Consider the following 14,832-nt stretch of genomic DNA (forward strand, 5'->3'; position numbering starts at 1 on the left):
TGTGTTGACAGTGACCAAGTTGTGTGCTTTCATTGTGAAATGCCATTTCAATCAGTTTTGAAGCAAGCCTATTACTCAACCTCTTCCAAAGAGAAAGGTTTCATTTCCAGAGCATATTTGAGAATGTAAGTTCAAAATAAAGACCAGAAAACTTCACTGTATCAGCTCTCTCCAGAATACCTGACAGGGAACAGACAAACAGAGTTTAAATTGGTTCATTCAAAAATCCAGGAATCACTGCAACACAATGGCATTTAGAAAGTTGTCAAATAAAGCCAGGTAGGACCCACTAGACCAGTTTTCCAGAGTGTTACAGCTACAGTTACAGCTGGCAGCATCTTTGGGGATGGAATTGAACTCACCAGCTGATGGATTAGCTGCTTACCACCTTCAGAGGTAACTAATTTTTCTGTGCTATTGATGTGAAGGTTGCTCTATTAGAGGTCACACAGTGAGGGGTGGTATACCCTGTAACTAGTGTCCTTGACCACCCTGACTCTGAAGACCCTTGATCCATAAGTACTACAGCCATATTATGAGATACTGAATATGACTTGATATGTTTATCTGAGAAAACTGTCCTGTAAAAGCAGGACGTGTAAAAGTCAATTACATTATTTTGTTGATGGAAGAAACAATAAAAATTATAAACAAAGCTAAAGGTGCAGAACACGAGTAAAACAGGAAGCAGCACCATATTGTTACCTACATTTTGTAATTGCTAGGCTTTCTCAGAGATTGTGAAGGAGGTCAGTCACATGAAACTTAATGTCATCCTGCAGTGATTAATTATGGCCATGTCTAATCTCAGTCAAGAGCCGGTAATGAGCCACTTGCATTTTCCCATTCAAATATTTCTGTTGAGCATTTTGTCAGTGTGCAAATTATGCTAAATACTATGCTCAACAGATGAAGGTACTTCACTCTGCAAAAGCATCACCCTTAGCCACCCAGGTGGGAGGAAGAAGTTCTACTTTGCGTCAAGGAGTCGAGAAGTCACATAAGGAGAGCGGAGGCCGTGTGTTCCTGTCACAGGACACTTCTGTGCCCCGAGGAACTAGCAGAGCTGGCTGCCCAGAGCAAGCAGCTCCATTCGAAAGCTTTTTCTGATGAATGCAGCCCGAAGCAAGGAACCTGAGCATGACCATGATGTAAACACGTTCAGGATTCACTCCAGCTACCTCCTGCCCCAACTCCATTTGCTTACTTTATTAAAAGCATTTGTAGTGATGCTATGTTAGGCGTTATGATGCTATCTTCTTTGTTACTTCAAGCTGGCTTGTTTTTAGGGTGATTTTAAAGCAGCTGTGTAAGAAGTGAAGCATTTCTTATATGGAGGAGTGGTGTATTTCATCTATAAACTGAAGATATGGCATCCTAGCAAAGCCCACGAGCCCCAGCATATGCAGCGGGCAGCAGAGCAGGCTGCTCTGGGACCTGCTGTCCGTGGGCTCCTTGCAGGGTAAAGCACAGTGCTCTGGCATGCAATGAGAGCAGGAAAGGCACATTAATTCCACAGGATCCAAATGCCGTATGGTTAGAGGAAGTTTTAACAAGGCAGAAGGGAGGATCCTGGTCAGCCCCTAACTCCCAGGGGTACCAAGGACCACACAAAATGCCAAGAGTCTCACAAGGTGATGAGATTTATTCCACAAACACCTGGCAAGTCTCACAGAATTATGTTTAATGCATGCTCAGAGAAGCTAAGTGCATTTCTAATGACAATGCACATGCCAATACGTGTTTTAGGAACAGAAAAGTATTGGCAGAATCAGTGGAGCCTGAAGTGGGACAGATGAGACCCTTTAGTCAGAGCAGAGGAGCAGCTTCTAAACTCAAATGAACGCTCTTTTGCTGGGTATTGCATAACTGCTTCTAATATCTGCTTCATAGAAACCTGATTTGGAGATCTTTTATATCATTGTTCTATTTCAGTCTGCAAAGTCATGTGGGTACTTCTAATTGAACTTTGAGCACATTATTAAATATTTTATGATACTACCAACCTCCTAGTACCTATTGGAGTATCATTAAAATTTTTATATATTTTTAAATGAAAATGACAACATCAGTCATATGCAGTGTTATAGGTATGCTTGAGCAGTGGTCCAGACAAAGAAGTTGTAAGCACAGCATTCAGACAGAGAAGGCTTTCGGTTACAGCATCAGCTACAGAAATGTAATAACAGCGGCATCTGACACAGAGTAGCAAGGTTATGTCCTGACACCAAACTGAAGAAGATGTGACGCTGAAAAAAAGATATGCAAAACAAATGCGTTAGGCAGAGGGACAGCACTGCTGATTGAACCCAAGGCTGCTGTAATTCAGTCACTACTATTTTGATATGAAATTTATGAACAGAAGCTAAGAGAAAAAAATCTTCAGACAAATAGCAGTGGAATGGGAACAAGAGGTGAAATCCTAGTTTTATCTTTGTAAAGCTCAGGACAGCAAGATATACATATTTCCAGTGGTACTCCAGGGCTGCTAAAATGTATGCTTTTGCAGAATTATAGGTGATTATTCATGTGGTAGGGCATTTGTTGACAGCAGCAGGAGATTCCATACTAGGTACATAAGCAGTGGCACCTTAAAAATAACAGACAGGTAGAATATTAGTTGTTACACTTTTCAACAAATAAGTACATTTTCCTAGACAGAATCCAAGATCTGGTCAAATTACAGTGTTAGCTTTCATGGGTGGGACCAGTACCTCACCTGGGCCCGAAGGACTGCTGTGGAGCTGGGCCATCTCATACCAGAGAAGGACACATTCTGTAAACATGCAGTCAGATTAGACTGAAAAGTTACCTGCTCGGCTATCTGCCATAGTTACAGATGCTTCAGTCAGCTTGACATTTTCTGGTTATTCATATGCTATGTAAGTAGACTGTGTTTAACTATTTTCACTGAGAAAGAGGCACACAACCCAGTAGGGTTCAGACACAGTACCCTCAGAGCAAGGATGAGTTAAAGTTTATAACCAAGGACCATGACACCCATAAAAGATAATAGTTCACATTTTTAATTTGTGACCATTAAAGCTAAAAAGAGGGTAATCTCACAACTAAATATGTTTTATATATATCAGGGAATTAGTGATCATTGTGATGGGAGTTTTTAGCAGACTGATTAAGCAGGCTAATTTTAAACTCAAAAGCCTTTATTAAATTCATCCATTAACAACTCATTTTGTGCTAATGGTTAGTTCTTACATGGTATTAATCATCTTTACTACATATGTAAAACTGTTTGTCCTCGCACTGCTACCCTGAGTCACCTATGTGTAAGCAGTACCTCGAGCTCAATGCCGTGTGGTCTGGGCCCTTGGTGGCCAGAAATCGAGGTGACCAGGCCCAGGAGCTCTTCAATGAGGAGAGCCTGAACAGATGTGTGCCTGTCTTCTTCCTTCTCTGTCTTTCCGTGTCCTGCCTGATGCCTGTGTGCTCATTGGCCCCCTCCTGAATGAGGGATCTCACCTGAGCCTCTTGCTGCTCATCTTAGGTCTGGCTTTGACCGTCGTCCTTCTTCTGTATGTAGCAGGACATCCAGCCTACTGCAGTCTTTTATATTTACCTGGTCTGGCAACTTCTTCCTAGCCAGGTGCTTCCTACATTCAACTATATGTATACACGTTTCCTCCTCGGCTGGTCACATTGCTCAGACACCTATGTAAAATGCTTATGTGCTGTGTATGGCTGTGCTGTCAGGATGGCACAAAATACTTACATTGGATACACTTTTTCATCTGCATCGGATTCAAGGCAAGCTAATGTTAATTGTACCCTAATCAGTGCACTCTCAGTCTCTAGATGTCACAAATCTCTGCTTTGGCCACAACAAACTTAATCTTTCTCTAAGACAGGAGTAATGCAGCATGCCCATCTGTACTGGTGTAAGGAAAGCTGTTTTGACCTCATGCTCTTGCCAGTCTCTGCAGGATGCAGTGGGTGTTATTGTCAGTGTTCTTGAAACATTGCTCTGGAGTCATGGCTTTCTTCTCGCCCACCTTGTGGCCTAATCCTGGTTGTGTTTGTGGTAAAAAGGAGTCTTGCCAAAGCACAAGGATTGCAAGGGGGGGGGGGGGGGGGGCTACAAGTATGGCATAGCTCTCATATGTTTGGACCTTAGTGTGACAGAAACGATTAAGACAGACATCTGGAAAAGGACACAAAAGCCGTACACATGTCCAAAAGCATGCCATATATACGTCATCCAAGTTCAGACCAGCAGTCCCCAAAACAGAGAACAAAAGGGCAAAAACGCAAATGCAGATGAAATGTTGTACTTTTAAAAAGGTCTTGGGGATTAGTGCAGCTCAGTCACCCTTAGATGTTGTCTGAAAATCCTATTTTAAGTGAACACAAGGACAACAGAGACCACATTGTTGTTTTGCAGTTGCATTAGCTGCGTGCGTAGTTTAGTCAAGATCCGGCATGGCTTCTTTATTTCTGTATATTTAAACCAAAGGCGTGGCAGTGAATATGGGTGACACTCAGTGCTATTCCTATCCCACAGATGTATTTTTGACGCAGATTTGCATATAGTGATGAAACACACATCCTTACCTTTCAGAGAGCTCTGAAGGAGTGCTTGATACTTGTATGTCTAGAAACTTGTAGTCATGGAGTCTGTGATTCACTGTTCAGATGACTCTCGGTGACTTAGGCTTGCTTTAATTTTAGGTAGTTCTAAAAAAAAAAAGAACATTACTCTTCTGATGCCAGTTGAAAGCACTTGAAACAATAAGCCCTCCTGAGTATCTAATTGGGCATAAACACCCTGGATTGGGAACATCCGAAACTAAACATCACCTTAAATGAAATATATAACTTTAATCTCCTTGCATCTTAATATAATAGCGAAAAAACACATGGGTGCTTTCTAGTGTGATGTGACTGAAGGCAGTATCACAGTGCGGTGCAGAGAAATAACCACTTCCTCAGGATGGCAGTAAAAAAAATATATTTTGTTTTCCCAAAGACTAAACAAAGATATTCTTAATAGAGCTGACTAGAGGTATAGAAAGGATACAGGAGATGCTAGCATTATCCATCTCGCAGGTATTGTAAGAGGAAGATATGTGTGTTTTATATATTCTCTGGAAGCTCCCTAGAGAAAACAATAATGAAAGGAAGCGAAATCTTCACCAGTATGTCAGCAACCAAAATTAAAACAGATGCCAAAGCATGTCATTAAGGGTGAGTTTTTTCAAAGACAACAGTAGTTCAGTGCTCAAGTTACACCAAAAATCTCCTTTCTAAAGGCCTTCGCAGCTGTTGTAATAACTCTTTTCCTCCCCTTACTCAAAGGGGAGAAAAAGTTCTGCAGGACAAATCCCTTAGTAATTGCACAGTGCAGCAGATAGAAATAAAATAGAGCTAAATCATAGCCTTTAAAAAGCTGAGGTTTTGTCTCTTACAATAATACCTTGTTTATTCAGAGAAGAAAAAAGTCATGCATTCAAGGAAAAGCTACAAGGACACTATCGTCACAGTGTTTCCTAACCTACAAAATATTCACCATCAGCAATGAAACGTGCAGTCCTGGTGATACAGCCAGCTGCAGGCCTCAGGATGGAGCACGCAGTTATAATATGTGTGGCCAAACAGAGGACTTAAGAGAGTGCGGATGGGCTTTGGACAGACTGGTGACCCCGCTCAGTTTATTGCACATCCATGCCAGCCAGTCGATCTCTTCTTTAAGTGATCAGTGTTTGAGCATTTCTTCTTTTATTCCCATCTAGCAGCAGTTCAAGTGAATTCAAAGCTTGTTCTCCCTTATTTGTAATCGTTATTCCTTAACTGCTTGCACATACAGGCTGTTAGTTAGAAGCTCCTTCAGTTGTTTGCTCACTGACCTGTTTGACCTTTTTCTTGAATAGGGTATGTGCCTAGCCATAAACTGAGCAACCCAGTCATGAAATACAAAGAAAAAACAATGTCCCAATATTAATTTCTATATTTTTCATCCTATCAGGCACAAAATATCCTCTTAACTTCCATCAATTTCATTTCCCACACATTTCTTTTCTGAAAGCCTTTTAACCATCAGACTTCTTTCTTATTTGCATTGACTTGAGTTTATCAACAAACAAACAAATAAAAGCACCCCCAGCCAGATATCAAGTGGATATGTAAGATTATCACAAACTATTAAAAATACAGTTAGCTCAGAAAAGGAAGGATTTTGGAGGAACTATGAAGAATCAAGCTGCGGCTTAAACATTTGTTTTTTTCTTTAAGATCATGATCTACTTTTTCCATACTTGGGCATTTTTTCCTGTTGGTTTCTTTACTCATACATGGCCTTCCTGTATTTAAAACATCCATCAAATTGTGCAAGACAAAGTAAGAGGGGGTAATGAAACTGTAATCGCTAGAAACAGAAGCTGAGAAAAAATTAAAGTTTGTGACCTTGCTTTTGAAATCTAAAATATCAGAGAACTGAGAAAAATTACTGCAGCAAAGCCCAGTGATTTCTGCAGGGAGTCTGTCCTCTGCCTGTCTCACAACTTATCCATGGTGAATAATCTTAAAAAATTAAATTATACATGTCAAAATGAACATAGGAGTGAAGGTGTAGTGGTGAATGGGTTTTAGTTGTTTAAAAAAAGGCTATACAATGGGAGGATTTTAATGAAAGCAGCAATTTGGCCTTGCACCTATCCTTTTGACACAACTCACAGTTTCGATAGCGTACTGAGGGAGCAAGGTGCAATTTTTCTATTATACTGACCATTTCACAGAGAAGAAAGAAAAATTTGCGGGCTATAATCGACCCTGCCCTTTCGTAGATCCTGTCTGCTGTGTCAGATACTTGCCGCTGTTTTCCTGTTGTGCTTGTGCACTGATTGTTTAAGTGGGGGCTGTTTGGTGCCCTAAACCTACCTCGTTACACATCCTAGAGGACCCATTACGTGCCCCTCTTAAAAGGCGTTCTTGTCAGGGAACATGTACCAACCTTTAAGGCTGCTTTTTTTCTCACGTCTGTCAGGCAGGCAAACCTCTGCAGCCTGAATCTTTGTGTGAAGGTGACGAGCGCCCCTATTTCACCCCAAAGCCACCAAGACCGAGACCTCAAGTTACAGAGGAGCTGAAAATGTCTGCAAGTCTGCTGATTTGCACTTCAGCTTGATACCAAAATCTGCCCTGCAGCCCTTGCTCATTGCTGCGGTGCCACCTGGGATGCCCTGGCCGTGGTCACCAGCCCTTCCCTGCTCTGATTCCCAGGGGAGCAGCCACCACTGGCCCCCCATCAGCCTGTCAAACACCTGGAAGGAGCTTACAAAAGCCAGGAGGGTAAATGAATGCTCCGCTTGCGAGGTTCTTCAGAAACGGAGAATATGCGTCGTCGTCCCCTGAGAAAGGACAGGAAAAAATATCATTGGAGACATTTGTCAGCCGACGAGGAAGTCTGGATAACGCTCGATGCACAAAGAAAATTAGTAAGCTTAAGAACATTGTGTATGCCTGTCTCATTCCCAGCAATTGGTCCCTTTATTATTCTTGTTAAACTGAAAACAAGCAGTCAGAGATTATAAAAGATCTATAATATTTTGTAATAATGAAGCTTAATGCATGGTAGAGGATATGAAGACCTCAGTAAATTAATTTAGAAAAGTTTAATAATTACTACAGGAAACTAGGCAAAAAAGGGAGGACTTTATTCATTTATATTACTACGTGTTATTTTTCCACCTCTAGTTGTTGTTTACTATTCAGAGAGGCATTACTAAAGACATTGTAATAGCTGGGTGCTCAGCGATAATGCATTCCTCTGGGAAAGAAAATGCATTCACCATCTTTGCTGAATTACACTGCTCCGACCTGCAAGTGAGTCCCCTAGGGATCAAGGTGGGGGGCTCTGGTACAGAAACCTGTGTCTGGAGACAGGGTTGAGAGGCAGGGAGAGGGAGAGGGAGAAGGACAGGGACAGGGACAGGGACAGGGACAGGGACAGGGACAGGGACAGGGACAGGGACAGGAAGGGCAGTTTTCCTGGAGCCAGCCATGAAGGCACACTGGGGTGACAAATGCTGAGAGCAGCAGGGGAAGATGGAGGATTCTCAAAATGCACTGAAGCTAATGTAGTGAGGCATGAGAACAAACAGAGTAATTTCTGACAACCAGAATAAGCCCAACTGTTTTTCAAATCTGAAGTAAATAGGGACAGTTGAGCAGTGGCTGTACCCTAACAGTGGCTTTTTTACCACAAAGCAGTGGCTTTGTACCCTAACTGCTGTGAAAATGGCAGTTTTCCAAAGTCCAGGTTGTGATATTGACCCAGCAAAACTGAACACCCCAGTTTTTAATTCCAATATTATTATGATGTGGGCTTAATGGACCCCACATTATCTGTGTGGCGTTCCACTGTCTCTCCTCAAGGTGCGAATAAACTTCAAGGTAATTATTAATCAATATGTAAATTAGGTATTATTACATCACCTGTAGCAGGAATCAGCAAACATGCAAGAACAGGGTGTGTTTGCAGAGGCACAATACAAAAAGAAGATGACCAACCATTAGTTAGGTGTTGATGGAGACAGATTTAATTTAAGGACTGCTGCAATGACCTTGTTAGCAGTTACATGGTTTATTTTTTCTGCACTTAACTGCTCTTGCTTATTAGGAGGGTTTCATTTCTCTTCTCTAAGACACATATTATGCACCTGTGGGTAAATCCATACCTGTGTTCCAATGTTGTCAACTTTGCACAGTATCATTAGCTAGGCAAACCCAGGAGCCACCCTTACCATCACCATGTAAAGCAGTGAATGTGGCACAAAAGTACCAGCCATGCAAGGAGCTGGAAGCTGTCTGCTCATGGCTGTGCTTCAGTATAATCCCGGCCAAGCTGCTTTCTTGACTGAAGGACCACTCGGTGGCACCAGAAGTCAACCAGAACTGTAGGTACCATGCACAGCACTGTGTCTGTAAGGGTAGCTGCTCAGCTCGGCTATGAAAGAAGCACTGTCAGCCCTAAAATGCTGAAAGTGAATTATTACTTAAAAAAGTACATGGAGATCTTTGATTGAGTGGTGCTATAGTGATGACATACAGTTTAACGAGTAACATGGACTTTTTTATAGCTTGTAAGATTTTGGGGAGAAATGCAGTGCCCATCCTGGAATATCACTTGGAAAAGGGGAACCGTGGTGGCAGAAAGACAGCAGAGCAGCCCCAACCCTTTGCCACCGGGGAAAGGCAGACACCTGGGGCTGCTGAGGCCGTCACCCAGCTCTGTTCGGAGTCCCTTCATGCCCAGCTCAGTCCTGAGATGCAGTGGGGCAATGGGAGCCACAGCAAACAGCTGCCACCTCCTGCTTGGGAGTTATTCTGGAGATCACTTGCCTCCAGGCTGCATGGCTGGTGGCTCTCATCCATACAAACGTTTTGGTGGGGCTGACCATCCCAGAGGTCCTGCAGCGGTGGGACTGGGATGTGTTATGAAATTTCATGGGTTAAAAAGATCCTTGCTGTGTTTTATTTTATCATACAGGACGTACGATTCGCAGAATGACTTAATAGCAGGATACTTGGCTTAATCATTCTCTTAATTCCTCAGTTGTTCCATTTTCCACATTGACCACCTGCTGCAGAATTGCATACAAGACTGAAATCTTTCATTTGAGGAAGAAAAAAAGGAGGGGGGATGATTTCTAACCCCATGCTGACAGAGTAATCTTTCCAGAAGTGAAGGGAATATGAAGATCTATAGGGATGTTTTTCCAGAAGTCTGCAAACAGACTGCCGTAATAGCTCACAACATCATCCATTAGCTTAAATAGTCCTTATCCTTCCCTGGTGCTCACCCTAATGTATTTACAGAGAATCACGTCTTTGCTTGAAGCTCTTTTCTGCTGGTCTAAACATGCTGAGCTTCTTTGGTCTTTTTGCATATGCTTCTCCATCACTGAGCTCAGAAGGAGTTAGTGCAAATTGCAGAGGTGCAAGGGAGAGGAGCTATGAAGTTGCATGGCCAGAATTGTACAAGAAAGCCGTGTCTTCTGAAATGCTGGGCTTGATAGCTGCCTTTCAGACTTATTGGGAAGAACAGATTTCTTCCCTGAAGGACTCCATGTGACATCCAGTGTATGTCAAAGAGCAGTGTGGTTTCCCTTCACAAGTTCTGGCATAGTCCTTTCCAAAATTTTTTGTTTCTATACAGACAGGCTGGTGGGCTCAGTCTTACCTATGCATCAAATAAAATCCAAAGTCATCTTCAGGGAATGGCTATTACTCTATCAGCGCGTACTGCAACCCCTACTGAGTTGCAGAAAGCAATGGGAGTGGAGCTGGCGAGGTTGGTGGAGCTGTGCCAGGGTTCAGGGGCAGTGCCTCAGGGACCTGCACGTTTGTGCACCATGGAGCACTGATTTTGGGCAGGTGTGGGGAGACAGAGCTCTTCTGGCTGGAGAGACTCTAAAGGCTGTCTGCTTGAGGGGTGTAAGAAAGAAAGATGCCATCTTGCAACAGCACTGATGACTGTAATATTCAGGGAAGGTGAAGAAATGAGTACCAGATTAAAAAAAAAAAAAGGCAAAAATAAAGACAACAAACCCTTTAAATGTCTATAAAGGATGTGTATGGGGATGTGTAGGGAAGATAGCAGCTTGCAGACCAAGGCCTTAAGCTTTAAATCAGCAGACGACCCTTGTTCAGGGTATCAGATAAGAATGTGATAAACTTCAGAAAGATTTCCATGCTGCCCTGACTGAGATGATGCACAATTCCCATTGCATCTGAGTACACACTTCAAACCTGATACAGCAAAGCACTTCAGTGACTTACTTCTTGTTCACTGATTTCCCTCCTTGACCTGAGTTACTCTGCTCTTACGAACTTAAGAATAGCATGAGAAGCTATAACAAATCTCTCTGCCTTTCCTGCAAGGCTCCCCAAGTATCTTCTTCGCCTCAGATAACTTGATTAAACAGATTCATTGGTGAAATTGCTGCCTGATAGTGACTGGTCAGTCAGCTAGACATATTCTTGACAGGCTCACCATGTTCCACTGTGGGCTGATGCATAAAAAGAATCAAAGAGCCAGAAGTATAACGCATCTGAAAACAGTCAGAGGCAAAACTCAAAAGAAAGGAGAACAGATCATAACTTGTAGTGTTTGAAACCTGAGCATCCCTTGGAGGTGTTCTTTTAAGCAGAAACACTTATAAACCCGCTCACTGCATAACAATTTCAGTGCTCTTTTTGCACAAGGAAGAGAGACAGAGTGCTGGTAAAATGCAATTTTACCATGTTATCTGTGTTTCACCTCTGATTTGGCTGAGCATTCATGGCACGCGACATTGAAAGTTTCAGGGTCAGTTCTCTTAAGAAACACTTTTTTCTGGTTTATAGTTCACCTTAAGCTGACAAATGTTGTTGTAGACATCTGGGTACCTATATCATACTGCAGGATTGGGACACTGAAATGTAACATTGATAAAAATCTGTACGGTGTTAATGATACATGCTATTACTTTACATAGGATTTTTGTTTGTTTGTTTTTGATAAAAAACTATTCTCTGTCAAAGACCCTGAAGAAAAAGACTTTGAAAGCTAACTCTGGGGCCAAATTCCCACAGTTGGGTTCACCCCTTTTTGCATTTCACTTGTGAGAATACAGCAGTACAAAATGTTCTGGTCATGGTTGTTCTCTAGAGATTTTCCATTAAAAGTTCTTATGTTCCAAAGTCTAATGCAACTGCTACGACAAGCAAACAGAATAAGGAATCTTCATATATTTAGCAATAAAACCCATAAAAGACTTTACAATTAAAATAACATCCAGTCTGTTTTTTTGACTGTTTCAAACTTATTCTGACACTTATTTTTTTGCTTTTTACTTTTTTTTTTTAATTTTATTTTACTGTCTTTTTGAAGTAGAACAGAGAAAAAAGAATGAGATCCTAAACAGAGCAGCTAGTGGACCTCAAAGCAAACAAAGCACATGTTAGAACAAAACTCTTGGTGCTCGGGAGATACTATAAGTATTTTCCCTAATGCTCCAAAGAGCACTAGGATACATTTCAAAATTCAGCAAGCTCTACAATTTGGGAAAGTTGTAGCAGAGGTACATGACATAATAACATTCAGATGAATATACTTCAGGAGGATTCCCCAGTATTTCACACATTGCCTATCCCATGTGCCTTTTGTTGTGGAATAAACTTCAGTGGAGGGCAAAGTGACCATGAAGGTCTATCATGCACAAGTAAGCTACGTAACAGCCTTTGGCAGCAACTGGATGTTCTTAAAGGTAGTGTCAGGAGATCCTACCCTTCCTATTTTCCAGTAGATGGACTAAGTCCTCAAGGAGCCCAGAGAAAAGCAAATCCTACTGTAACTGAGAAAGGGGGAACATACCCCTATCAACACCCTCTTTATAACTGCATGTAGTTTATGAGCAACCATCTCAACACCAGTAAAACTCCAAAAAAAAAAGAGGATTTTTTTCCCCACTGACTTCAGTTGTTCTTAATGGGGTCCAGTCAGTTTACAGAGTTTGTCTGGTATGTTTGGGAGAGGAGTACCTAGAGTTCTTCCTTTCCCATCCTGTCCCATCACTTGTCTCAAAGAGCTCCATTTCAGGCTGTTCTTTCAGAGTTGCAGCTTTCCCAGCCCTCCTGCCCCATCTCAGTCTGAGCCATGGTAGCCACTTCTGCTCAGGGTTGTATGTGATGTTTCCCATTTTATTCCTCCTCCATGGCCTCAGTTAAAAGCCCTCCACCTGTCACGTGCTCACTACTTCCATAAACATCCTGACCCCCAGCAAAGCTGTGATACCTTTCACATCCAACTGATAACACCTGGCTGTGCTTGAAGCCTTTGATTGCAGCTGTCACAGGAGAAAAACCGTCTAGACCCCAGAGACAGGGTCTGGCATCCACAATGGGAGACAAAAAGGAAAATTTCCAGTGTCTCCCCGGCTTGCTGTAGCAACTCGGAAGAGGCAGAGACAGAAATATGAAAGGATCAGAGTTCAAGGACAGTAACAAACATTAATCCTTCATGTGGGGAGGATCATCACAGCTCTTTCTGTAATGACAAACCCACATGACCTGAAAGAAGCCCATGGCTCCAGACATCCCACCGGAGGGGTGCCTGCTGTGTCCATGGCGCACGAGGCTGCCAGGCTCTCTCATCTCCCATCCGTGCGGCTGTAATAGTCACTTCACAAAGTTTGCTAAGGCACAGAAGGGAGTCTCACACAGCCTTACCCCAGAAATTGAGTTTGGGACATGGTGGGAGTGACTGCAGGAAGACCACAGTGAGCTGAGGTGAGTGAGCCAAAGCCCCTTGAGTGTAGGCCTCGCGGTGGAAATACCTCCTCTGCATCCATGAAGGGCAGGACAGGGACAGCATTAAGCAGTGGTAAGGGACAATGTGCTTGGACATCAGGAGTAATTTCTGATGTTATCCAAGCCCTGGAACGAACCACCCAAGGAGGCTGTGTAATCTGGGGCAGTGACTGTGGTGGTGTTGCTTCAGCATCAGAGCAAGGGAGTGGACTAAATACACCCCAGCTCCTGCTAAGTGTCATGTTTTTACAAGTGTATTCCAGTGTGTAAAAGGAAAAGAGGCACCACAATATTACAAACTATAAAGTGTTCCCAGTGGAACCACATCTAATTAGATCAGGCCCTCCACCCCTACCAGCAAAACACCCAAACAAGCAAAAAGTGGAACGAAATGCTAGAACAGCACCGAGGAAGCAAAGCTGTGCTAATGAAGAAATGTTGTCACTTTTCAAAGAAATGTGACAGAATGTCTCATGCCACTGCAGAAGAAACAATGTATTTTTCATCTGATAAGGCACAAATTTTAAAGGCTTATCAAGTGAAATGAAATGGTGGCATGCCTAGAAGACAAGTTAGCAGTCTGCAAAAATGAAAGCTATGGCAACAATGAATCTACGCAGGACTTTAATTTCTGGCTATGTTGTATATTATGTTTATTTGGAACTTCATTGCAATGCTGGGATTATAACCTCTCTGCTAAAAAAACACCAGTCCTTACATGTTGAATTAATGAAGAACAGCTCAGAGCAGAGTAGAGAATGAAAGCTCTACAACACAGATCACTACAATCAAATGTCTTGAAAGGACCCATTAAACTTTTAAATGACATCAGGGTTCTCAACTCAGAAAGAAAGAAGCGAAACTGAGGATGGGAGGAATGAATTTGTGGGAATGGGAGATTTCAGTATTTCAGCTTCAGAAAGAAAATGAGTTGTTTGGCAGATCTTATTGCCAAAGACCCCTACTTCTAGTCTTTTCTATACTTAGCACAGGACGGCACATCGATTCATATTCTCTAAGTAATGCAGCTCTGCTAAGGGGCATTGATCTTCGTTAAATGACATTCAGTGTTTAAAAGCTCGAGTTCTCGGAGATGTCTTAATAAAGCAAGGTCAGGAAGGAAGCTGGGCCTTTATGGCAGAATCCCTTTTCCACTTACACTCCTCAGGTCACGACTGAAAAGTAATAATTTTTATAAGCAACATACTTCATATCAGAAATGACAGTTTCAGTACAGCGTGCTCAGCATGAACAAGCTACCCGTGCTTACCAGAAGGGGTCACTGTTGAAAGCTATATCGCCTTCACAAAATCTGCACCAAGGAAGTACAAACATCTTAAGCCGATGCCTAGGGAGTAATAAAAATCCTGCTTTTGTTAATAAAATGCTTTTCTCCATCTTGCTAATGCACAATGCTCAGTCATGAAATAGCTCTGAAATGTCCAGTCACTTATGCTACTGATTTTAAGAGGAATAAGTGTGTGTGTGTGAGAGAGAGTGTGTTAAAAATTCAACGTGGAAAAAACA

The 14,832-nt window shown here is 42.3% G+C and overlaps 1 long non-coding RNA gene across 2 annotated transcripts; it reads right to left on the bottom strand.

The window, feature by feature from the left end:
* Positions 1–47: 47 nt before the first annotated feature.
* On the bottom strand, positions 48–9,054 carry LOC106043721 (uncharacterized). 2 transcript variants are annotated; one of them, XR_007158858.2, is made up of 4 exons: positions 8,235–9,054; positions 7,290–7,361; positions 4,570–4,692; positions 48–180 (listed from the first exon to the last, which is right to left on the bottom strand). It is a non-coding gene; the product is annotated as an uncharacterized lncRNA (long non-coding RNA). The 2 variants fall into 2 exon arrangements; XR_001211842.3 differs by lacking the exon at positions 48–180 and adding an exon at positions 2,099–2,249.
* Positions 9,055–14,832: the final 5,778 nt, after the last annotated feature.

Source organism: Anser cygnoides, chromosome Z, assembly GCF_040182565.1.
Source record: "Anser cygnoides isolate HZ-2024a breed goose chromosome Z, Taihu_goose_T2T_genome, whole genome shotgun sequence".
Taxonomy (NCBI): Eukaryota; Metazoa; Chordata; class Aves; order Anseriformes; family Anatidae; genus Anser; species Anser cygnoides.